General features: G+C 35.7%; 1 protein-coding gene across 4 annotated transcripts in view; it reads right to left on the reverse strand.

Annotated features, from left to right (window-relative positions):
* The window catches only part of LOC131041425 (uncharacterized), a 205135-nt gene extending 182109 nt beyond the window's left edge, over nt 1-23026 (reverse strand). For 2 of the 4 annotated variants that reach the window (XM_057974511.2, XM_057974513.2), the window contains exon 1: nt 22881-23026. The gene's annotated coding sequence lies outside the window, so the exon portion shown is untranslated. Of the gene's footprint in view, nt 1-22741; nt 22846-22880 lie in introns of those variants that run through there. The other 2 variants (XM_057974514.2, XM_057974512.2) reach the window with 2 other exon arrangements.
* Nucleotides 23027-27663: the final 4637 nt, after the last annotated feature.

Here is a 27663-nt window from a genome sequence, read left to right on the forward strand (position 1 = left end):
GGTACATGCATAGCAAGTTATGGAGTTTGTTTGACTTACTATTTTTAGTAAGTGGAGGCAAAAGCAGTTGAGTTCTCTGGGTTTTTCTGGGTTTTCTGTGAGCTCTGCGATGGTATAACATGCAAACCAATCTGAGGACCTTTTCGGGACTTACTATTTTTAGTAAGTTTGGCAACTACTCAAAATGTGGTAAAAAACATTTTGGAAACACTTACTATTTTTAGTAGTATGCTATTTATAGTAAGTACTATTTTTGGCAGTGCTATTTTTGGCAGGGGTTCTACAGCTCAGCTCAGTGGCTATTTCTGGCAGTATTATTTTGGCAGGATCTTGTGTTCACTCAGATGACTATTTTTAGCAATTCAGTTCAGAGCTCCAACTCAATTCAGTTTTGGTGATTTCCAGCATTTCAGTCCCCAGCACAATTTGGCAATAATTAGTATTTGAGAAGGTATTTTTAATATACTAATACCTTAGGCATAAGGTTTTAATATTTGATTACTTTATGGATGGACGACTTAGGAGAAAGGAGAAAATTAAAAAATTTATACTGTCTATTTGGCGAAATATTTTACCTTCACAATGGGGTGCCAAAATGCAATTTAATTTTATAACTTATGGTTGGACACCTTTGGAGGAAATTCTCATTAAAAGAGGTTTATACTTATTGTTATTTTAGCATTGGCTAAAGTTGGTGTCCACTTGAGGGAATAATGTATTTGTTGCCAAATAAAATATTATTCCTTGGGCGATTTATTGTTGAGGAAAAATACTCTATAAAGTGAAATATTAATTAGGGCAAGATGGACGCCTTATGGAGAAAAAGGTTAATTTTATAATATATTTCATTTATCTACCTTGGATGCCACATTATGATTTTATTGTCATTTTATAAAGTATATTTGGTTCTATGAGAAGGTCAACTTGGAGAAAGAAGAAATGAAATGTAATTTCAAAATAATGTGAAGTGAATGTGCATTTGGGTTTGGCATTCATTTGGAGGGAATGTGAATTTGAATTTGGAGGCACAAAGTCTATAAATAAGAGTGTTGGGCTCTTGTTTTTGGGTATCCATGAATATTTGTAACGAAGTGTTGCTGAATTGGTGCCAGAGTTGAGCTTCGAAGTTGAGAGCTTCCTAGCAACCATCAATTTCGTACTTGAAAGACAATGCCTAGCTGATTATTTGTGACTATCTTTCATCCAGAGAGATAGATTGTGCTGATTGAAGTGATTGGGAGATTTTCAGTTTTTGGTGTGTTGGGTGTGTTTCCAGTTTGCTGGTTTTTGGAGTGGTTGTAGGTGATTTTCAGTCATATCTTCTTGCTCGAGTGTCTGTTTGTTTTGGGTATTTTCTCATTCATTTCCTATGTCATGAGCGATTCATCTTGTAAATTTTCATTGGTTTTCTTGGAGTATTGAATTTCATTATGCAATTCGAAGTTTTCTGCTGTAAAAGCTTTATGCTAGGACTGCTTTGGGTTGTGTGTCATGGGTTTGGCATTGTTTGTTGATGTCTTTCATTTCCATCCTTATCGCCATCATTGTATCTCTCATTTGCATCTGTTTGGAGGTGATTCTAACGAGTGTGGAAAGAGTTATGAGTAAATTAGTGAGTTCTTAGCTTTCTGATCTGTGTGTTTTCAGCGTGTTGGGAGTATATCAGATTTAGAGATTTTCCATTTTGGAGTGTCTTCTTGTGTGGAGTTGGTTATTGGGTGTGTGGGTCCTTTTGTGTGGAGAGAAAGTGATCTTGGTAATTGTTTGCAGCTGTTGGTTCTTCATTCCTATCTTCTATGATTCATATTGTACTGTTGGTAGTAGTACCCCATTCCTATCTTCTATGATTCATATTGTACTGTTGGTAGTAGTACTAACAGCAATTTCTTTGATCTCTCCTAGTCCCACTGCATAAGTGGAAGAGGTTGGCCTTGCCGCCTAGTTTGGACAGTGATTCTAATAATTTTGTAATCCATATTTGCATTGTAAAGATGATTAGTAGTACTAATAGCTATATACTTGGATTGTTGTTATTTGGCCCACTGCATAAGTGGAAGAGGCTGGCTTGCCACCTTCTTATCTATTGTAACTCAGTCCTCCCGCTGAATAAGCGGTTGAGTTGATTATAATCTCATTCTCAGTCCTCCCGTTGAATAAGCGGTTGAGTTGATTATAATCTCATTTCTAGTCCTCCCACTACATAAGCGGTAGAGTGATTGTTCTTCAGTTTTTTGCATCATCCTTGGCTGGTTTACCGCCAAGTGATTTTTAATATTCTCCATATCCCGCTGAAAAGTGGAAGGGGCTGGCTTGCCGCCCAAGCATTTTATTATTTCCAGTTATTTGAAGATAACGATTCCCTCAACACCGTATGCTCTCACCTTCCTATATTGGGCACTTGGTGATCAAAAAGTAGAAGGGTTACAAGTTCAGCATTATTGTATCTTGATTTCCTAACCTTAACGGGTTCTTGTTGTGATTGTAAATGGAAATAAATTGAAAAAAATTGTGGGGATACTACACAATCTAAGAGGCGAGATCTCTAGGTATTGACCTTTTAAACTTCAACCTTTGGATGTAAATTTTTTTGCTTCACTCAAGGTATATTTCAAAATTGAAAACTCAAAATGGATAGAAAAAAATTCCACATTTTGAAATAAGGAGAACTGAATTAGTTGAACATGCAAACAAAGCTTTCAAGATTGCCCTTATGTCTGAAAACATCATATTAAGTTTTCCAATGGCTAAAATTTGCTCACTAGATAGAAATGCTCTTTCTAATGATATGAAACCAAGTAAAGCTTTCAATTTACAAGAAGAAAATGAGGCTGCAAGTATTGCAAACATCTTAAGGTTGATTGTTCATGAAGAGGCTAATGTGCAACAATGTTTGGCACATATGGCAATGAAATGCTTAGCACAAACAAATGATCCAAATGAAACCACAAGTTCAACTCATGTCAACCAAACAAAATATAAAATTGACTTAGATAGTGACGTGAGCTTATCAACACAATTTAACCCACCAAATAAGTGAAATGAGCAGAAAACTTAGGAGTGTAGATTGATTTTCAAAGTCAATATCTCACATTATCCATGTCGTTTCCACCTCTACTACTAATACCTAAGGTGATTCATCATATGCAGATACAAAAAAAATTGGGAAACTATAGATTTCGAACCTAATGAAGTAAAAGACCAGCAAAAGACATCTAAAGCTTTTGAAACAGCAGACCAATAGGTGCTATATAGTCAAGGTTCTTTCAATATTTTTCTAAAACTACCTATTGAAAGAGTTAGAAAGACGTTCATTCTCTCAAATGGTAATACATTAGATTAGACAGAAAATCTCATATCCTTATTGCAAATGATTACATAATTTTGTATGAACAATAATAAACAAGGAAAGTTGAACTTGAACAACTAAAAGCAAAGAAGAAAAAATAGAGGCAAAGAAAATTTATCAAATTGAACAAAAGAAATAGTAGGAAGAGCAAAAAAAAGAGAAAGAATTAATAGACAGAAGACGGAAGAGGAAAGGATCTAACAGCAAAAGGAGAAAGCTGAAAAATTTGAGGCAAATGGGCAAAAATAGGAATTCAGCACTACTACAGGTAGTTCTAAGGAGAGGAGTACTTCAACTTGTCTACTTGAAGAACACCACATGTTGAAAGATATGTACATACTTAAGCTATGCTTATGTTGCTCTTACTAACTTCCAAGTTAGTTGTGATAAGAATCCAACACCAAATGCAAACAAAACAAAGTGGTTGAGTACTTCATTAACTCCCTCACTTGAACATCATCAGATTCTAAGATATACATGCACAACATTTTAAGGCCTATTTATGTTCTCTTAACAACTTCCAAGTTACTACTATCCATAGTCCCCCCTCATTCCCTTGTCAAACAATTCCATTTTTTTACAATTTTAAATAAAAATGTCTAGTCATCTTACTCTTATCACACTCCATGTTGATTCAACTATGCCAAAAAATATTTCAATAGATAATCCTATGGTGGAGCAAGAACTATTCCCTCGTTTTATGGTAAATTAGTCAACTCTACATAATAGACTTCATAATTTTGTAGACTACACCGATGCAGAAATGCCTATTTTGCATTATTTATGTCTGATTTAGAAAAACGTGTCTATTTTGCAATGTCTATAACTTATAGTCCATGTATATTTTGCAATGTCTATAGTTTGATCATTTTGTAATATTTGGTAACCAACCATAGCAATATATGTGTAGGAATCAATTGAAAAAACAATGACATTATTAAACTATAGTTGTCTCTATGTTTAATGTTTGGTTGTTGCATTGAAAAAAGATTCCATGTAGTTAAATAGACAACAAAAATGAAGATTCATTTGTATGCAACTCATATATTAAAGCATTCAACAAAAGACAATGAAATTTTGATTGATGACAAAGCAAGATAAGATGTTGCTAACTTTTCTTTGCACCCTTATTTGTGAATTTCCTCACCAAGACACCCTCTTTAAGACTACTCATTAGCAAATGCTAAGATCAAGTGAGACCCATAAAGATATATAAAGAATATTTTGTTTTAATTCTAAAATAGTAGTTTTCAATGCAAATCAGTTGTCTATTAGGGAATAACAAACAAGAGAAATTTTGTCATTAGATACAATATATTTATTTAAGGTTTTCTATTTGAAAACTAAACAATTTTCACCATATTAAGATGGCATGCAAATTGTTGTAGATACCCTAGGACTACTATAACCCCATTTATACCTATTTAAACCAAGCACAAGAATCAACATGTAACCCAACTGTACTCATCCCTTTAACAAATAACTATAAATTATATTTAGAATAAAATTTATCAGAAAACTTGTTTTATTTTAGTAATAAATAATGATACAAAAATCTTGATATTCTTTTGACACAATTTTATCCAATAACTTGTTTGCTCAACAATCTAGTGAATTGGGAGATCCATTGCATACTGAGGTGAGATTTATGCATTATGCCAATTTCCTTAATGTATGGATTAGTCAAGTGATGGATAGTAAATAATGATTACATACAAAACTTCCCCACTATGCCAGCCGAACATGGAAAACTAATATTAGGAACATAATCATGCATACTAATTTTTAAGTTGACACTTAATAAAATGCAAAAACATATAAAACAAAAATAGAATGTATTATAGGAAAATTTGGTGAAGCTATGAGAGATGTCAACAATGTAGTTGATAAGTGCCATGTGATTTGAACACAAGAAAGGTGTATTATAATTTCTAATGGATAGACATACACAAAACAAAAAACTTTTCCAAACTTCCAAAACAAGATTTTGCTACAAATTATTTTGTTGCATTCAAAGAGAGATTGAAGCGCTAGATTCAAAGTTTACTCAAGCCTTAAAATGTGATAATGATCATCAAGTACAACTGCAATGCTATACTGTTTTAACAAGAAACAAGTTTAGATGGGGCAATAAAGAGACTTTGATATCAAAAGGTATACCATTTTTTAAGAAGATAATTCCTAGATTTCTTCAATGAATACTACCTTTCTGGACATATAAAACTTGTAATTCGTCGGAAGCCACTCAATATATTAGAAGAATGGGTTATGGACTTGCTTAAAATTGTTAGAAAAGTTGTTTCCCACAAGCTCACTTTTTACAATTCAAAAACACTAGTAATTTAGGAGCCTAGAAAAATGTTTTAGATTGTTGCTGTGAAAGATGTTCAAGATCTCATACTAACATGGTCTCTTCCTTTTCTATGCAAAGAATACTTAAAGAAGCCAAAATAATTTATATCTCATCTCATTTGCCACCAAGGTAGTGGTAGTTGCTTGTCTTTTCTTAAAAGGAAAGGTTGGGCAACAACTATAGCAATGTCAACTTCATTGCAGGATGAGATAGGTGATGGTACAGATTTTGTGGGCTCATGTTACAGATAAAAATAGAGCTCACTAATTGAGGATCACAAAAGGTTTTGGAGGTTATAACGATTTTGTATCAATATATCAAATTTTTGGTTCATGTGGGTCCACAAAAAAGGTTATTTAAGAAGCTTTGGCATTTTGAAGATCTATGTTTCACCTATGAAAAAAAGAAATCACAACATGAATATGCAAGCAAAGAACTTGTTGAAGTATCCAAACAAGCACATTCTCCATGGAGAATATGCATTCAAAAGCTGGGACCCAAAATTGATATTACATGTCTAAGCTTCTTAAGCCTAAAAAATAAGAGAGTTGATACAGTGGCAAAATCACCAAACCTAGGACCTATAGTTATCCAATATGAGTCATGATTTGGTGTGTCTTACTTTATACAGAGTATTATTTCAAAGTATTGAAAATGTACTCTTCATAGAATCTAGTTTGCATTTATCACTTAAAAATAATTATAGTCCAAGATATTTTTCCATCATAAGCTTGGATGGCTTGATCTATGGCACAAAAAAATTCTAAATTTCAAAATTTATTATTAATGATCAGTTCTTCAAAATATGGTATAAGGAAGATCATCATGTTTTGCATGCAACTACTTATTTTGGATAAGCTTCTTAAAGAGATCTCACTATTCAAAAATAAAGGCCATTTTACTAACCAAGATGTATGTGTTGCTTGTTTTGGATGCTCTCAAGAAGATGTTGTATTAAGCACGAGTTGCTATGTTGAATTTCAAAATGTAGGACAATGCAAGTTTGAAATCAAAATATGGGGTTTCAGTGAAAAGCTACCAATTTTAGCTTCAAATATTTTAAGATTTGCAAAAACATTTGTACCAACAAAGGAACGGTTTAAGATGATTAAAGAGCATATGGAGAGGAACTACAAAAATATGAATATGAGTCCAATGACCCATTGGGAATTGTCTCTTTCAAACATGACAAAATATATCCCATGAATCTACTTTCAAAGAGGCACTAGAATTTCATATATAAACACACACAAAGGTAGAGTTTCTAACAATTCACGGGGAAACATTCTTCTGAAAAGGACCTTTTTAGAAGAATAGGTTGGAAGGAAGAAAAAATGGTGGTTGAAGGTACTCAAATCGTCGAAATAGAAAACCCTTCAAAAGCATCAAAGATTATTAACAAAAATAGTCACAGGGCCATTACAAATTTACCTACATTGTTGAAAAAGCTCTTCGCTTTGTAATTTTAAAAAGTAACAAACAAAAATATAGAGAAATTGTGCATTGACATTGAAAATATAGGAAAAATGGCTCATAGCCCTACTAAGGTCAAAAAGACCTTACCTGCATGAACAAAACCTTGTTTTTTGTTGTGTTAAAAGACATATTTTTCTTGAGGGTATATGTAGTGCAGATTTAGCTCATCTAAAACATCGAAGCCAAAAGTGATTGCAAGAAGAAAATGCAACACAAAACAATCAACAAAAACAATGAGGGCAGCCATAAGAAAATTAAAAAACCTCAATTTGTAAACCTTACCTCACCTTGCATGAATTGACGTAGACAAAATGACACTATTAATGGCAGACATGTGGTGGAGGATGCTTGTTGCAATGGAGGAAGCGACTTGGGGCAGCAGCAGCAGCAAAGCCAAAGTTTCACAATGGAGAAGGAGAATTTAGGGATATGTATATCCTCTTTTAGGGCAATGTCATTTAGGGTTAGGTGCGTATATTATTAACAATATATAATTTAGTGACATTTGTTAGATTTAAATTATTTAGTAATAAGATATTATTTAAATAGTTTTAGGATATTTTCATAATAAGAATAGATAAAAAGTATTTAACGTCCAAGGGGTTGAGCTTAGTTGGTTAAAGCATTGAGTTCTCAATGTGGAGACCCAAGTTCAACTCCCACGAGGGACACCTTTGTGTAGAATTCTAAGTTGTGACTCTTGGTCTTCCATTGATTGTATTTGTCTCATTGTTTAAAGTGGATTTCTAAGTTGTGACCCTTGGTCTTCCAATTGTTGTTTCTAGTTTGGTGCTCAAAAGGAGCTAGTATTTGTAATAAGTTTGCTCGAAAGGAGCTAGTATTTGTAATAAGTTTGTAACGTGGATGCTCGAACGAGCAAAAATGAGCTTTGTGATTCTATGATACTTAATACAAAAAAAGTATTTAATTAATAATGCTATGTTGTATAGTTTAATATTATTGATTATTCATATTTAGGACTCCATATGATGAATTTGAGTGTTTATACATTCAATTTTGCAGAGTATGGATGGACTCTATTAATTCACTACGATGAGTAAGGGGTACAAAAAGTGATGTTTTGAACACTTTTTATGACTACGCATATTTGAGGCATGAAAATTGATGATAACAACTTCAAACGTTAGGTTTAAGCAGTCAACTAGTCAAGGAAGCCACTACAAAAAATTTAGTTTTTCAACATTGACACAAGATTTTGAGGTGTGCAAAGTTAAAAGTGCACATCTATTGGGTCCTCCCCCTACTCATAAGGTTAGGCTTTCATTCCAAACACTTCACTAAATGATTTAAGAACATTTTTTAATCAAATGAAAATATATTTTGTTGTGATAAATGCAATGCCAGTTATCTTGTTTTACATATGGATACATTTGTCAACATGCTACTTATTGCTTGTACTTTTGCAAAGCTTACTATTGGAGAACTTGATGATGCTTTTGGTGGATAGGATCTTAGGGGGTCAAAGTGGAGGCTAAGGACCCATAGAGGATGGAGACTATTCCCATCTGGGCTAATTATGGACTTGAAGATTGGATAAAATTCTTGAATACTATTTTTTGGTAGAAGTTGTTTTTCAGTTTGGTGTGTATTATGGTTTAGGCTTTCCAATGTTCAATGTATTGCATTTTTTGTTTTTAGTTTTTGAATTTTTGAGAAGAGAAGGGATAGCCAAGGGGGAAAGTTGAATATTTTGGTGCTTAGTCAATTATGATGATCAGTATAGGATGAAAAGTGCTGCTCATAGAGAAACGGGGAGCAAAGTGGTTGGATAATCTTTGGTGGACAAAAATGCATGGGCATCTCAGGGTTTCAATAGTAAGCATCAACCAAAAGGAAATCTCTATATTTGTGTATGTGAATAAGGACCTTAAGCTTCTTTGATACAGAAAATCTAGAAGAATTCATTTTTGAGAATTTTTAAATATTATTTTTCTCATGTATTTTGGGTTGTGCCTCTTGGTGAAGATCCCCTCTTGCCGCTTGTATGATGAGTAATGACAAGTTATAACACCTCTTTCAATATATATGACAACAAGCAAAACATGTAGGAGCATCCATGACACATCATGGATGAAGAATTAAATGCTAAAGGCAACCACAATGAAAACATTTAAGAGCATCTATGACACATCATGGATGAAGAATTGCATGATAGAAGAATCTTTGAATTATCAAAATTAAACATGGAAAATAAAGCGCTCTGACTAACTATATTTAACTGAATGTAAGAGAAATTAATAAAGAATCTCTTGCATGTTGACAAAGGCACCCCACCATGCTATTTTTTACTGATAGGTGATTCTCTCTAGTCTTCATTCATGGAAGGTGACATTTCAGTTTGGTAGTGGAAAGTTACACATTGTCCATCCTAACCTCTCTTGATTTTGGTGCTCCAATTAGAAGAGAAACTTATAAAAAATGCTTGAAGATTGAAGGAGAGTTAACTTCCAAAGAGAATATTGCTAGGAGTGGAGAGTAGTGTTCTTTGTTTTCAAGTTGCCAAAAAGCTCAATTAAAGAAATTGAGGAGTATTTAGAGTGTGTGTGTTTGCAGGTGGTAGATTTGAGGAGTTGTTCTTATGCATATCGTTTTTGCAAGTTGGGATTTTTGAGTTTGAAAGGTGAAACTTTGTACCAATTTTCCCAAAAGTTGATAGAGGTATTGCATGGCATTTTTACATGTTGGGATAGTTAATTTGCAGAAGGAAAATCTACCAAAATTTCCCAACATTGGATAGAGGCATTGCATGTCATTGTGTAGGATTTAGTAGATGTGTAACAAACTATTGTTGAAGGAAAATCTAAGATTCATGTGTAGAGAAGTTGCCTATGAACCTTGTGTTGGAAATTACTAATCTCTAGTTAGAGGAGACTCTACCAAATTGTTACTAAAATCAAATGCATGTATATCTATCTTGTGTAATCAAATCTGATCTATTGTTGAGTTGATACATGTGTAAAGACTAAATTTAGAAAGTTGCATGTGTCTAATTTGAGTTTTTGCAATCTGTGTGTGGGTTAGGGATCAAATCTAAGAAATTGAAATCTTGTGGGTGTTGGTTGAAAATTTTGTACACCTAGGGATGTGCAAAATTGTGGTTTCAGCCACAGTGTGAGAGTATAATACTCTCTTAATTTAGGGAAGGCTCCCCCTATCTATTAACTAATCTAATCTAATATGGGTAGGACAGCAATCTTTCCTCTTCTTTCAAGAAAGACTATATTCTTTTCTCTTCACAGAAAAATAATAGCAATTGTAAACAAATAACCGCAACAACTTATAAAGCAAAATGAGAGAGGAAGAAAGCACAAAGACTTCCGTCACCTCCTCCAGGACGGGAAAACAATATCAAGCGCAAAGTCTTGAATATTCACAATCCTATCTACCCTTTTGTAATGATAACTTTAAGAACAAGTGCAGTGTATAGCAGCGCAAAGTCTGCAAATATAATGCACTCTAAAACTACTTTATATGGGAATTATTACAAGCACAAAGTCTTGCAACACTTCTCAACTTCAAATCGCAAACTAAAACTAATGTCACCCTCAATATCTGCAACACAAAGTCTGCAATTATTTGGAGTGAAGCTCTTTTCAACAGCCTTCCACAATCTCAAGTAAGCACAAAGATATATCCCATAATAACACAAGAACACAATGGGAACAAAGCAAGATTTCAATACAAAGTCTAAAATCCCACACTTCTTTATATTACTCAAAAGATGACAACTTACAACTATAAAGCTCAAAGTCTTTATGAGTATAAAATCTTGCAGAATTTACGTGCTTGCAAAAAGATAAGAAATACAATAGACCCCCTCATGTATATATATAGGAGAGGGAGTTTGAGAAAAAGGTGGCAGAATCCTAACTAACTTGAGAAATTATCTCAACCATCATGACTTATTCCAACTACAGTCCTAATCTAACTCAACTTGTAGTTGTTCTACATGTAATTACATTTTACAAAAGTGCAAGTGAAAGATACACTTGCAATCACAAAAATTGTCTTTACATGTAACTTGTCAAAAACATAGACTTGTCGGCATAGTGGGAGTTGATATGAGTTGGATGTGTGTGTGATGTTGTGGAGAAGAATACAAGCTCAGGAGAGAACAGAGTGTGGTGTGGTGTGGTAACAGAGTGAAAACACAAAGAGCAAAAAAGAGAGAAAGCAGTAGAGACCAAGTGAGAGAGCGGCAGAAGTCAGAGTGTGTAGAGCCAAGGCAGAAGGCAGAAAGGCAGAAGTGATCCGAGCAGAAGACACAGAGCAAAGAGCAGAGATCAAGTGTAGAGACAGATAGAGAGCAAAGAGCAGAGAAGAAGAGATCAGAAAGAGAGCAGATTAGTAAGGTGTTGCAAAACCTCATTTGCAACAAGGTATATAACATGTATTTGTGATTACATTCATTGTAATCTTTGAGTGGGTGCTCAGAGCAAGGGTAGGTGCTCCTTTGAGTAGAAGCTCATAAACTATAGGGATTGGTGTTCTTTGGGTTGGTGCCCTAAAGCTAAGGGTTGGTGCTCCTTTGGGTTGGTGCCCATAAAAGTTGTAACCAGTGATTTCATTGTGAGGCTGGATTGGAGCAGTAGACTCCAGCAGCATTTCTCACCGAGGTTTTTCCCTACCATGGGTTTTCCTCGTATGCACTCGTGTTATGGGTTGACTCTTGTTTGTGTGTGTTGATCTATTTAATATCTCTACTCATGGTCTTGTGATTAAAGTTATTGTTGCTTAGATCTTTAGAAGGTAAAAGTTTTTATTAATTACGACTGATTCACCCCCCTCTCAGTGGTCCATTGTGTTCCTTCAGCAAAGTCACTCAAAGCAATCCAATGAGCAACCTAAATGCATTCCAAGAGCAAAATTGATCCAAGAACGATGAGGTTGAAGGAAACAAGTATGGAAGTGAGTGCATAGTGCACAGATACTTGCACAATGTGCCCTATCTTGTGCATCCTCTATTGCATTTTGCGCCCATGCTAGAAAGGGAATCAATGTCACCACTTGCCTAAGAAAACCTAGAGCAAAATGATCAAGGTGAGATTGGAAGGGGTATCAATTTGATGATGACATTCAAAATTTGACTGTCTAAACAAGAGCACATAGTGCAAGCACAAATGAACTATGCACCCATGTTGTCCACACCCCTATGTAAAATGCGCCCAGCAACAATCAATTTCCAAGTTGTGCAAGCTAACATGAATTTTGCACCCATTTTGTGCATCACTACATGTAGGGTGTGCTCAAGATTGTGAACATCAAAGCACTCCACGTAATCTAACAATGCACTCGATGACAAAATTGACCCAAGACTATGAAGCAAGAAGCAACGAACTCGATCAAGAAGACACCTAGCACATAGTGCATACTCACTTGCACCATGTGCTCATCTTGTGCATGACTATATGCACAATGCGCTCAAGCTGAAATGGGTATTAAAACCACCAAGATGCTTCAACTAAAATCTTCCACAACATAAAAGCGACCAAGGTGACAAATTAGAGTGAGGGAGGTATGAATTTGATGTTTACACTCAAAATTTAGCTAAGTATAGGACCCTAGCACATATTGCAAGCACTGTAATATCCCTTGGCTAATCTGACCCTGTTTTGCTTATATGAACACCAAGGAATATTGTCAAACATTTGGCATACAATGTTTGAAGCCGCTATAGTGAATTCTTTATTTGTCTTCTTTGGGTTTGTAGGTTGCAAATGAAGTTATGGAAAGCTTCTAACAATGCAAAGTTGTTATAGAAATGATATACTAGCTGTTTTAGACCTTTCCACACATATGCAATGACTGAAATTAACTAGTACAGCTAGTTGACATTAAGACAAACACTTGTCATGCATCCGAAAGTACACCTATAGCTATTAGGCATTTAAGCAAACAATTGGCATGAAAGCTAAATGGCTGATCAACGTAGAATGTTACCATGAATGTGGAATATGCAAATTATATTTCCATTAAACATATGCAACCTCCAAATATTTCATGATATAATCATAATAGAAAATGATGCAATGAAGTAATGATTTTCTAATACAATGACCATAGATAGAAAACCTGGTATTTCAATGGCTGCCTTGATATATTGGTTTGATTCTCCTCATATGCAAATCCCTTGTCAAATATATATAGTTGTTCAACCTTTCTAAGTCCCCTTCTATAGAACTCCAACTACTGTAGCGCACTGTTCACGGCACTGTTCATGCGCACTGTTCACGGCACTGTTCATGCGCACTGTTCACGGCACTGTAGCGCACTGTTCACGCGCACTGTAGCAGCAAGAACAAACTTGCAATCTGCTCTTAAAACCTTGAATAATTTGTTGATAATCTCTCCCAACAAGAATGATATAACTCCATGTGCCACAGAAATATGATTCACAACCAATTATAAATGTTCTCCAACAATAAACTTCAAACCCTTGTAGAAAACTTCACCAATTTGCACAAATGAAAGAACTGAAGTATTCTTTCCCACAACTGCAATAATTCAGGTGTTATTTCACACCTTCAAAATTGCTATCAATAGGAAGTTTTCGTTTCCTATGATCAAAGAAGAAAATTGAGAAAGCCCTAGGCTCCACAATAAAAATCAATCAAAATACTATTCATCAACTGGATGTCGAGAATGAACTCTTGCCTTTCCTTTTATTCTTTCCTTAAGAGAGCTCAAACATCTTCCTGAACAATGTGGGATAAAAGATTTATTCCCACATTAAATTATTCACTTAACGCACTTTATTATATTAAAGTGACTTTATTATTATAAAGTTACTTTAGAACTTTATAATAATATTAAAATATTAAATAAATCACTTAAGTCACTTAAACTTTAATATCTCTTGATGTACTTGTCTGATTGCTAAGCCGTCTGAGCCAGGAGTCGACTCTCCCTGTTCTCCATGTGATTGGATGCCCGTCTAAAAATAGAAACCCTAAATAGTAACTTACTATAAATAGTAAGTGTGCCAATCTGAGTCAAAAAACCTGTGCAAAGGCCAAAACCTGAATCCAGCTGAAGAGTAATGTCTCTAATCACCAAGTAACTGCCACACGAGGCCCTCTATCAATAATTGTTAGCCTACGAGGGTCAAATGATAGGCTAATTCTTACAAACTCTGATGCTCGCAAAATGGGGACATTACAGTCCGCCCTCCCTGAAATTGCTTGTCCCCAAGCAATCTCCACTGCAAAGAAACTCCAATCCTCGGGAGGCCCAAAAGAAGAATTGTGAAATGTCCCACACATCCTTAACCGACTCCAGTAGCACCAACATAAACATAGTTGTGCACAATATCCCTGGATCCCAAACCCAGAATGGAAGTCTGCCAAGCCTAATAGCCTCTGACTTCCTCTGTGCTACTCTGATCTCAACTTCACCATGCCAGAAGTGGTGAAGCAAACCAATGGGACCCATCCAATACACTGTGCCAAACCTGTCGCCTCCTGGATCCCAAAACAACTGAACCCCACATCCATTCGCCATATAGAGATAAAAATATCTGGAAGCGTCTATAACACAATATCTCTCTACAGCTCTCGGTAAACTCCCATGGATGTGATAACTAACCAAACCATCATGCCCACTGACACCATAGTCATCTTGTAACCATGTACCCATAAGAAAACTTTGTGACATAGAAGTAGCAAACCCTGTTGGATACATATCAGCATGATGTATAACTGACAGCTGTCCCTGCAAGTAATCCCCCATAAACTGCTGAGTCGGGCGCTCGCAACTGCTAATCCCATCTTCTGAAGATGATGAATACCCATCCCACAAAGGATGGCATCTCGGAGCCAATCCACACGGATGCATCATCAAGTCCTCTGTGTGTGGATCAAAAGAAAAATGATGAGCACTCCTCACTGTGTAGTCGCGGTAAAATGCTCCAACCTCTGTCAATGGCTCGTCACTAACAACACTTGAATCGAGCAGCTAATCCCTTTGATTCTGAAAAACAACAAGCTGGCATCCAAAATCAGCTGCATGGGATGAAGTGACAGATTTGCTTCCAAGAGATGGAAACAAATCAACATGGGAGCCATACTCCCAACTAGATGACACTCTGCAAATGCCCTGTGAGGATGGAGTAGCGTTGTGTACTACCACACAACTCTCAAGAGAATCCACCATTGTGACACAAGAGCTACCAGTAAACTGTCCTGCATCAACTGTCACTGTACTGACCTCAGGAGAACTTGATGCAACTAGTGGTTCTCTACTGCTCTCAACCAAGGTACTCATCCCAGCTGAAACTTTCGTACCTATATCTGTGATAGATGTAACCACATCTACACTACAACCAGTGGATATAAAATCCTCATCAACTGCTTCTGTATATAACTGTACTATATCTGCAGTTGGTGGAGACTGTGCCAAACTCAACTCCTCGGTAAGCTTCTCAATCTGTAACTGTGACTCTTGAAGAGCCAACTCGGTACTCTGCCATGAGTCCATAGTCACCTCAAGCTCATGAGTGAGCTCATCAACCTGCTCCTCCTTTCCCTTCAATGCATCATAACAAATGCAATCCCACTCGAGAAGAAAATCCCTATCCGCAAGTAGTTTTAGGTAATTTTGTTTCATCATTCCAATTGCTTCTCGAAGTGCATGTATCTCTGCAAGGGAAAAACCACTATCACCATGCTCATCTGTCAAAGGAGTACTCCAACCATAGGTAGCCAACATCTGACGAGCAACATTAAAATGCTCAATGGTTGTGGCAATCATATTGTCATTCACTTTTAGTTGCCCAACCAAATGATGGGGATTCTGTAGCTTATGACCCCCATACAAGTTTTCCGGTTCACAATATGCACTATGATATGAGGCTGATTCGTCATCACTCACTACATGATAAGCAGCATCATGTGTGCTTTCATCCATGCACACCTCAACATCTAAGGTACTGCTGCTTTGTACCTCAAAGGATGGCTCAACTGATAAGGTAGAAGTTGCTGGTATGACAGTATCTTCACACACCTCCACTCTCAAAGTAACTGCATGCCCATCCAAAGCACGATCTTGGGACTCCGTATCAACATATGAATCTTCTAGCTTGTTTTCAAAGGTCTGATCTGGAAAATCAGACTCACCATGACATGAATCCTCCACATACAATGCATCATTAGTACCCAATTTCTGAGTACTTTCATGTGACAATTCAATAGGATCATTTTGCACATGTGAAAACACTGCTGTCTCATGCTCATGCAAAGTTTCATCATCGCTGTTATGAAAATCAGAAGTAGCCTCTATATTAGAAACTTCTTGAGTCACCTCTTGCAAGGATGATGTAGATAAATCATTACCCAAAGCTGTGCTAGTGTCTTCTTGAATCAAATCAGCATGTCTATCAAATTCATCATATAAATTTCTGCATACTTCATAGGAATTTGAAGATACCAAATCATTTTGATGAAGAGTTGTATCATCCTTATGTGTAGATTCTCTATCCATTTCATGTCTAAACAATTCATGAGCTATAGTGTGATATTTCTTCCTTGCAAACTCTGTCTTATGGCAAGGACTCGGGTGCAAATCCATGTAACTCATGAAAGGAAGTTCCTTCTTAATTTTTTGAGGAAGAGTGCTATACTCCTTAAACATGCTAATCACTTCTTCTTCTTTGTTTTGTGGTGTTCGACCTTTGCTGGTAGGAAGTGAATTGAATCTTTTAGGCAACCCAAACTTTGAAAGCGTTTGCCCTAAACGCAACAACTCTCGGCTGAGCTTGTATTGTGACTGTTCAAGTTCTTTCAGTGCCTGTTTATCGCTGAACAATGTTGTCATGTAGCCCATTTTCACTACCCAACTGAAAACCAAATCAAAACTGATTTGTACACCGATGATTTTCCCACCAATTGAATGCAACCATCACCCAACAGGTTGGCAGGAAACCGCTCTGATACCACTGTAATATCCCTTGGCTAATCTAACCCTGTTTTGCTTATATGAACACCAAGGAATATTGTCAAACATTTGGCATACAATGTTTGAAGCCGCTATAGTGAATTCTTTATTTGTCTTCTTTGGGTTTGTAGGTTGCAAATGAAGTTATGGAAAGCTTCTAACAATGCAAAGTTGTTATAGAAATGATATACTAGCTGTTTTAGACCTTTCCACACATATGCAATGACTGAAATTAACTAGTACAGCTAGTTGACATTAAGACAAACACTTGTCATGCATCTGAAAGTACACCTACAGCTATTAGGCATTTAAGCAAACAATTGGCATGAAAGCTAAATGGCTGATCAACGTAGAATGTTACCATGAATGTGGAATATGCAAATTATATTTCCATTAAACATATGCAACCTCCAAATATTTCATGATATAATCATAATAGAAAATGATGCAATGAAGTAATGATTTTCTAATACAATGACCATAAATAGAAAACCTGGTATTTCAATGGCTGCCTTGATATATTGGTTTGATTCTCCTCATATGCAAATCCCTTGTCAAATATATATAGTTGTTCAACCTTTCTAAATCCCCTTCTATAGAACTCCAACTACTGTAGCGCACTGTTCACGGCACTGTTCATGCGCACTGTTCACAGCACTGTAGCGCACTATTCACGTGCACTGTTCACGCGCACTGTTCACGCGCACTGTTCAGCAAGAACAAACTTGCAATCTGCTCTTAAAACCTTGAATAATTTGTTGATAATCTCTCCCAACAAGAATGATATAACTCCATGTGCCAAAGAAAGATGATTCACAACCAATTATAAATGTTCTCCAACAATAAACTTCAAACCCTTGTAGAAAACTTCACCAATTTGCACAAATGAAAGAACTGAAGTATTCTTTCCCACAACTGCAATAATTCAGGTGTTATTTCACACCTTCAAAATTGCTATCAATAGGAAGTTTTTGTTTCCTATGATCAAAGAAGAAAATTGCGAAAGCCCTAGGCTCCACAATAAAAATCAATCAAAATACTATTCATCAACTGGATGTCGAGAATGAACTCTTGCCTTTCCTTTTATTCTTTCCTTAAGAGAGCTCAAACATCTTCCTGAACAATGTGGGATAAAAGATTTATTCCCACATTAAATTATTCACTTAACGCACTTTATTATATTAAAGTGACTTTATTATTATAAAGTTACTTTAGAACTTTATAATAATATTAAAATATTAAATAAATCACTTAAGTCACTTAAACTTTAATATCTCTTGATATACTTGTCTGATTGCTAAGCCGTCTGAGCCAGGAGTCGACTCTCCCTGTTCTCCATGTGATTGGATGCCTGTCTAAAAATAGAAACCCTAAATAGTAACTTACTATAAATAGTAAGTGTGCCAATCTGAGTCAAAAAACCTGTGCAAAGGCCAAAACCTGAATCCAGCTGAAGAGTAATGTCTCTAATCACCAAGTAACTGCCACACGAGGCCCTCTATCAATAATTGTTAGCCTACGAGGGTCAAATGATAGGCTAATTCTTACAAACTCTGATGCTCGCAAAATGGGGACATTACAAGCACACATGTATTTTGCACCCAAATTGTGTAGGGTCATATGGACAATGTGCCCATCATGATGCCAACACAAATACAGAATGTGTTCAAGGCAGGAGGTCAAGGACTACTTCAAGGTGAAATCTGATCAAAAGAAACAACAAATCAGACCTCTAGACCCTAAAAAAACAGACTTAAATTATTGAAACTCAAACCAAAAAGGGAAAAGCAGGCCAATCTCACTCAAAAATCAGGCCTTGGAAAATTCACTTAAAAAATAAGGGAAACAAATCAAAAATTCAATCAAGTATAGCTCTGAGCACAAAATGCATGTGATTGTGCATGCTCTAATGTATTATGCGCTCAGGTAGTGCATGCTGTAGTGCAATAGCGCCCTCTTGCCTCTTGTGCAGATGACCTTGTAAGGTGCACACAGTCCTAGGAAGCATCAAATCAGACCTGCATCACATAAAATTCAGAGATCAAACCCTAAACATCACAGAATCCAACCTGAAAATCAGAGATCATGTCAGACTAGGAGGGTGTGTAAAATCTGCCAATATCATATGTGTTTGATACTATCTTGTTTGTTTTGCAGATATGAGAGGATGATGATGCAAATTGCAAACAACATCTTAAAGGAATAAAAGGAGGATTGCAAGACCCACATCATCATGCAACTTCAAGAGGAAGACTTCATCAGCAAGAACCAGGATACCAAGGAGGCTAACACCAAGGTCTTCAACATGACGAAAGATTCACACACCAAGAATCACAAGTTCAAGATGGTAACATGAGGAACTCAGCACAAGGAAAGCTCTCCACAACACTTCAGCAAGGAGGAAAGAATCAAAGACGGTCATGCAAGGATCCAACCACATGAAGGAAGACCAACTCAAGGTGTTCAAGTTCATGGGGCAATGAAAGGCACAAGGTGGAGTAGGACAACATCAAGATTCACATAGCAAGATGATGGAATTCTCAACCTACAACAAAATGATCAACATGCAACTTGGAAGATAACATTCACAAGGACAGCAAGAGATCAACACTTAAGTTGTAACTTGGAAAGAAAACTACACAAACATACATGATGGAGATAAGAGGAAAATGTTTACAATCTTAAATTTCCTCCGGAAATCCAAGAATCATTGCTAGTACAACAAATAAGTAATCTCAGTGAAGACCGTCAAGATGAGAGGATTCAAAATCGATACAAGGATGAAGGATGAAATGCAACCCAAAGATGAAGTTCCCAAGTGCGGAGATGAAAATACAAGTGTGATCAAGGAGATAGTTTTAGAAGTGTTAATTGTAGAAGGTTGACTTGATCAAGATGATGCAATTTGGGAATATGTCCTGCTATCTTCATCACACCAGGCTTGGATAATGCTGAGTATCAAGAGATATGCCTCAATCACAAACATTTTGTGATGATCTACATGGCAAGCAGAGGTGGAATCCAATCATCATCCAACCCATTAGAGTGTGCCACATCAACATGTCCATATGCATTGAACTTGACTCATCAAAAGTGGAGCAAGTGACACATGGCACTACATCAAATATTGTTTCACATACCTAACTTATTTTCTCATTGGTTAGAAATAAAAAATGGATATGTGTCCTATATGTTGTAATGATTTCATTGGTCAAGAAAAGAGAGTTTGTTGTAACAAACCCTAATTAGGGTTTCATATTGTAATCTTGGCCATTGATTTGAGAATCAATTTGGGCCATTCAATTGTAAAGAGACCTCTATATAGGCTCAAATCTCTCAATTGTAAAGGTTAATAGACAATGGTGTATAGTTCATAGTTAACAATTAGATAGCAAGTAGAGTAGAGTAGGAGGAAAGAAGCAATTGTTGCCAAGATTTGTGGAAATAAATGCTTGATTTCATTGAAGTTATGGTGAATCTTTGGGTTGTGTTTCTACATTTTCATGGTTTCTTGTTACTTCTCAAGGTTAATTAGAGTTCATTGATCATGGTGGATGCTTATGAAGATATTGTGATGAATTCTTTGGTTCATACTTTTTGTAGTTTGCTGATTGTAAGCTACAGTGTAAAGATAGCCTGAGCCTAATCATCGTGCTAAGTTCGATTGTAGATACTTGTTCAAATTGCCCCAGGATTGGGTATTTGAGTGATATATTTGCAATGTGAAAATCTACCATTTCCTTAGAAGATTGCATCAAATTTGTGTAGTTGTTGTCATCATGGCAAAGCAAAACTTGATTTGAGGGAATTTGTCTATCTAAGTTTCATCCATTGTTATCATTGTTCTTAGGAGTAGTGTAGTCTTTCAAAACCCTTTGCCTCTTTTGTCTTTATTTTCCAAAGTTCAGTTAGTTCCCCACGTTCCAGCAAAGTTCAAGCAAAACGTAAGTCCCCTTGTGATTCCAGCAAAATCACATCATATCACTGCGTCTATCCATAGCATTTAAGTTGCATTGTTCGCATTGTAAACCTTGGAGTCATCTCATTTGATCACGTTGTATAGAATATGGGCTTTCTTTGTTCAAGAGAGGATAGAATAGCTTGGTATTTTATTCTGTGTTCGAGGTGCATAAAAAACACATCAACAAGGGGCAAAGGTTGTCCAGTACTAGTTGCAAACGACCAAGGTTGCAGTGTTGCAAAATAGCCATAAGATGGTCTGGAGCATTTGATTTTCTCCTGATTGATGATGAGGGGAATTTGTTGGATATTAGGATTCAAAAGATGTTCATGCAGTGTACCTTTTGTAACTGTTATATTAATCTATTATGGTGGAATATTTATCAGTCTATAGTCATTAGATGATTAGTTTTTTGTTAGTGAAATGTTTGTTGGGTGGTTGAGAAGAGTCTAAATCCTAGACATTCCACACAATAACATTATATTATGTGCATGAACTAATTCCTCCATGTTGTTGGTCCAATTTTTAACAGCTTTATAAGTGCTTCAGTATGCCTAGAAATCAAAAGATAACGTTTCCTCTCAGTTTTTAGTATGCCCCTGATAGATACCACAATTTGCTTAGAAGTACTTGATGATCCAGTGAATTGTATTGTTATACAATGTACTCATGTGAGTTAATTGGAAATCCTCAGACAACAAAAAGGTTCTGCCCATAAATCATAGTTAACTGTCGAATGTCCATTTCTGATTATATATAGATGAAAAGGTGTTTATTGGTGAATTCTAGCGTACATCTCCTTATCTTTTGGACCAACATAGATCAAGAGGTAAGGGTGATGATCTTTGTTCTATATTCAATTTATCATGAACTGCGTTATCAGCACTACATAGATATATGATACCAACACCACATAAAGCATACTGAAAGGGACTTTTAACTACAGCAAGCAGGACGTCTACGCCTTCAGGATTGTGTACTTGCATTTTAGAAAGAAAAAAAGAAGTGACATACAATCAGAAAATGAATCTTAGGAGGTGCTAGAAGTCCTGTAATAACTAGACCATTAAGCTAAGGATTTCTTTATTTAAATCTTTGACTGTGACCACCCATAACCCCTTCCACGGAATGCCATTTATAATAGTAAGCAACTCTAACGAGTTCAATCATAGTTAAAATCTTTAAATATTATTTATCAAGGAATTTAGTAACCTCTGTGAGTGCATTTATTGTATCACCGGAAGAAGACAAGACACACCTCACAAGCTCTTGTGGTAGAGCATCTCAGAATGCTAAGAATAGCAGTGGGACGCTTCTAGGATTGAGTCCTAACTGATCCATTAAAAAATAACATATGGAACAACAGCTCACATCATAATCAATAACATAATGATGTATAGCACCAGTCAGTTACAGGGTTGAACCGCTCTCACACAGGGATTTCAAATTCGTTCATTGATGAACAAGCCAAGACAACCTCAATCGATTTAATAACAAGTTAATCATATATACATAATCCACCCACAAGTAAACATTCTATTCATATTGAAACCCTAAACCTGGTTTGCAAAATCAATAAACACTCCTACTTTAGATGCCATGTGGGGAAAAACCAATAGACATCTAACATCTAAACAAAGGTGGAGAAAATTACAGAAATATATTATGATTCTCCGATATTCTGTTAGATTGACAACGTATTCAGTTTTTATTAGGGCAAAATGTTGTTACCATACCAAAAAAACAATTGCAAGAAAAAAATTAGAAATTAGAGTCTAAAGTTTGGAGCATACCAAGCCACGATTATCTGCAATTTATATGTCTGCTTGGGCTAGCCAAATGTAACTAGATATTCTCAAGGGTGGACGGTCCCAAGACTCCAGTTTTATGATTTCGTATTTATATTTAATATTGTTAAATATTTGAAATAAAAGAATATTTAATAACTTAGAGTTTGTGAGCTCTTGAGGAGCCCATTTTATAGAAGTGTTTTTTTAAAGATAAATATATATCTAAATTTTATAATTATAAAAAAAATTTAAATGAAATATCATTATCTAATTGATTGGAAATTTTATTTCGAGGGGAAATTCTAAAGGGAGGGCATTGGCATGAAGAGTAGGTAAAGTAATGTTAAGACAATGACCAATGATGTCATCACACTCTAAAATTTCCTTGCCGGGTGGTGGGAATTTTAGGAGAGATCGAGAGAATAGAGTGGCATAGGAAGAGTTAAGTCACAATTAGATGTATGGAATGAAATATCTCATCTTAAAAAACAAATTAGAAAAGATAGAAAGTGATGTAAGGAAAGAGGATAAGATGTTCATTGTGAAAAATAGAAGGATAAGTTTAATAATAGTATAGATGAAGCTAGTGGAAGATCATTATTTTTCTCCTTTAAGGCTATAGAATGGCATTTAGGGTAGTGCTCCAAAAACGTTGGTTGTGAGGAATGGTAAATTTTAATTGTAATTTTAGAGGGAAAAATTAATGAAAAGGAAGACGATTTTTAAGTGTTGAAATAATTGGTTCACAAAAAATGTATTAGGCGAACCAAAAAGGTAGTGAAAATGTTGGGCTCAACAAAAATACAATTGGAGAAATTAACTACTATTAATTGAAATGGTGAGAGAAGTAGAAAATATTTGCATAATATAAAAAATAGGAGTGATAAAATAAAAAATTAGATACAAAAATGGAAATAGTAGAAAGAAAGGAACTCGGAACAAAAGGATGGGCTTACTATCTTAGACACTATTGCAACAAGTTACAATCCTTTTCATGCACTATCTATTGAATTTTGCAACACAAGTGCCTGCAAGATCAAACAACAAACAAAACAACTTCCACAAACAAGAGTTGCACAAATGAATTCTATATTACTCAAAAGCAAAGAATACAGAATGGATTACAATTGTACAATGAGGTGCTTATAAAAAATGCAATGAGCTAAATTTAGGAGAATTAAAGTGCAAGCATGAGGAGCTAAAAAAAGTTCAACTCTAGCTAAACTAGATGAACAAAAGCTAAACTAGAAGCAAGCACTCCTAAGTGAACCTAAGCAAACAAGCAAAAAAGCATAACTATTTATAAAAAAACAACTAATAGCTAAAATGCTCTAACATTGCTCCCCCTTAGAAGAAACTTGGGTGAGTAAAAAAAACTCTAAATGCGTGAATGTAGAAATGGGCCCCAGCAACAAAAGGCCTAATTAGGTTATACCCATGTACAAACTAATGAAGTTTCTTTAAGAAGAGAAAAGAAGAAAAACCATGTGGGAAAAAAACCCTCTCCAAAAGCGAGAGATGCAATGCATGAAAAAACATGAATTGCTAAAAAGGGAAGCAAAGCCTCAAATATAGCCCCCAAGGACAACTTCCTTCACTCCCAAGCATCGATTGCAACTGAAGATAATGTGGGGACGCTAAGGGCTTAGTGAAGGTGTCTACAACATGTGCCTCTATAGGTATGTAATCCAAGGTGAGAAGATCATCCTAAATTAACTATCGAATGAAGTGCATGTGGATCTCAATTTGCTTCATTCGCTAATGCTACATTGGGTTGAAAGAAATGTGAATGACACTCTGATTGTCACATTAAAGAATAGTGGGACCATCAGGAGGAAAACCAAACTCTATCAACAACTAGCAAAGCCAAAGAACCTCTTGGCTAGCAAGAACGGCTACTCGATAGTTAGCCTCAATAGATGATAATACAATAGCAGATTGCTTCTTGCAAAACCACGCAATAGGGCCAAAACCAAGATAAAAAACAAATCCAGAAGTAGACTTCCAATCAATAACATCACCAGCCCAATCTAAGTTAGTGAAGCCAACAATCTTAGAGTCTCCTGATGCATAATGAATGCCAAAGTGCAATGTGCCCCGAATGTATTGCAAGATACGTTTGGCAACCTTCTAGTGACTCTCATGTAGATCATGAGAGAACTGAGAGACTAAACCAACTATAAAGGAAATATCAGGATGAATGTGTGGCAGGTACAAAAGACTACCAACCAACTACCTATAATGTAGCATCAAATAAAGGAGTAGAACAACTAAAAGACAACACAACACCTGGCTGGAATGATGTAGGGATAGGCTTGCAATCAAGTATGACAAATATTTAAAGCATATCAAGAGCATACTTCTATTTACAAATAGAAATCTCATCCAAAGATTGATTAACCTAAAGACTAAGGAAGTAAAGAAAAAGACCAAGATGTGTCATGTCAAACTGCTCCATCAATGCTCTTTGAACACTTTGAATCATGGAAGAAGAGCCTATTTGTAAGAATCAAATCATCCACATACAAGACCAAAATCAAAAGATCTCCCTCCTATCACTGAGTGTAAATAAGAGGATCGGAATGGCAATGTGTGAAACCAGTAGAAAGTAGGAATGTCTCCATCTTCTCATAAAAATCCCAATGGTCCTGCTTGAGACCATTCAATGAACGTCAAAGCCTACAAATAATTGAAGAGTCCTACACAAAACCCTGTGGCTACTCCATATATATATCCTCATGAAGATCACCATGCAAGAAGGCACTCTTCACATCCATCTGATAAACTAGTCATCCCTATGAATCTCTAAGAGAAAGTACAAGACAAATAGAATACATCTTGGCAACAGGAGCAAGGGTCTTAGAATAGTTAATGCCCTCAACCTGTGAAAACCCCTTAGTAACAAGACAAGTCTTATACTTATCAATTGAACCATCTAAACATACTTGGTACAATACACCCAGTTGCAATGCACCAACTTTCTTCCCTTGGTAAGAGGAACAAGATCCCAAGTGTGATTCTTCATCAGTGAAGAATAATATTCTGCCATAGTCATATCCCACTCTAGAATACTTGTCACATCTAAAAACTTCTAAGGATTAGCAAAAATAGCTTGACTCACAAGAGAGACCTTAAAACTCTGAGTGAGTGCAATGAGAATCTAAAGGATAACCGGCCTAATCTCTAGCTACATCAACAATAGTACGGACCCACTTAGGAATTGGTGGGATAGGTGGTGGGAGCTCAATAGGGACAACTTCCTCATCCTTAGAAGGAAAAGAATCCTCGAGAGATGAAGATGAAGTATGGAGTGACAGAGAAGCTAGTGATGGAAAGTCCATCAAAGGATAACACACATCAAACTGGACATCTTGCCAAAACAAGATCTCTCTGAAAATAGGATCAAACAACTTTCATGCATTAGAATCTTCACAATAGCCAACAAAGATCAATGGTTGGCTCTTACTCACCATGGCTTTCCTCTATGCATCTAGAATGAATTCCCAAGTTGCACTCCCAAAAACTCTAAATGAAGACATGTCAAGCTTGACATGGGACTATGCCTGCCCAAGAGTCAACTATCACAATGTGTTGTGAGGCATTTGATTTTAAATGTAATTAGCATAATTCACTACCTCAGCCCAACAAGGTGTATCCATATCCCGAGACTGAATCATACAACTACCCATCTCTTGAAGTGTTGTAATTCCCGCCAAAATACCCTAGAGAATTAAACCAAAATCTGCCAACAAATAGAGATAATTTTTTTTTTCTTTTAAATTAATCTTCACTACAATGTTGATACTAACTTCTAGTTTGCATCATTAATACCAATAAGGCATCATTAACTATATACATGATCACATGAATCAACATGAACATAACCATGAATCATATTACACAAGTGGAACATCTATTTAATCATTAACATAACTACATAATAAAACCATATAATGCTTCTCCATTCCCTAGGGTATATCAACGTCACTAGTTGACATTAAACTAACACATCACATATCCATCTAGAACACCATATACTATCATCCAACTAAACATTTACTTCCCATGCAACTATGATAAAACATTAACATAAATGCATAACTCTATTCCCTTTCATACTCTTTCTAAGGTTCATTTTTTAAGTACCAATCGAATGTTTCTAATACCCATCTTTACTCTTTTGAACACTTAACACATAATGAAACTAAATGAATTTATCCTTCTTTTACTAATGGTATTCAATTATTTCCTTAAGCAAAACTCATCAAGAATACTATCCATAGCCATATGCAATATCATAGCAACAAGTGCTTATCTACATCCAAATAGGATTCCAATCTACTAAACAGGTTCGAGAGTCATATGATTCTACAAGAATAGATACAATCTAATATTTCAATCCTCTAATTTCAACATAGGATTTCATTCTCAACATGATAAACATATCTATAACATGAACCACATACCAATACATCATCTTATAATAATAGCATAGTTCTTCTATATCAAGTTCATTTACATAAGAGCACATGGAGCAAGCACATAGTCTGTTCTCTACATCCCATCCTAATGCTTAATAATACAAGTTACATAGACACACATTCATATTCCTCATTTACAAGACATCGTAATATGGTAACATCTCTAATACATAGAAATCAGCACCATAGGACAACCGCATAATAAAGAGCCATATTTTTCATACGAACCACAACTACTCCCTTAACTTCCATATCTCAAGATATCTAACATTGGAGATTAACATCGTTCAAATCAAGGAATATAT

This window comes from Cryptomeria japonica, chromosome 11 (assembly GCF_030272615.1).
Source record: "Cryptomeria japonica chromosome 11, Sugi_1.0, whole genome shotgun sequence".
Classification (NCBI taxonomy): Eukaryota; Viridiplantae; Streptophyta; class Pinopsida; order Cupressales; family Cupressaceae; genus Cryptomeria; species Cryptomeria japonica.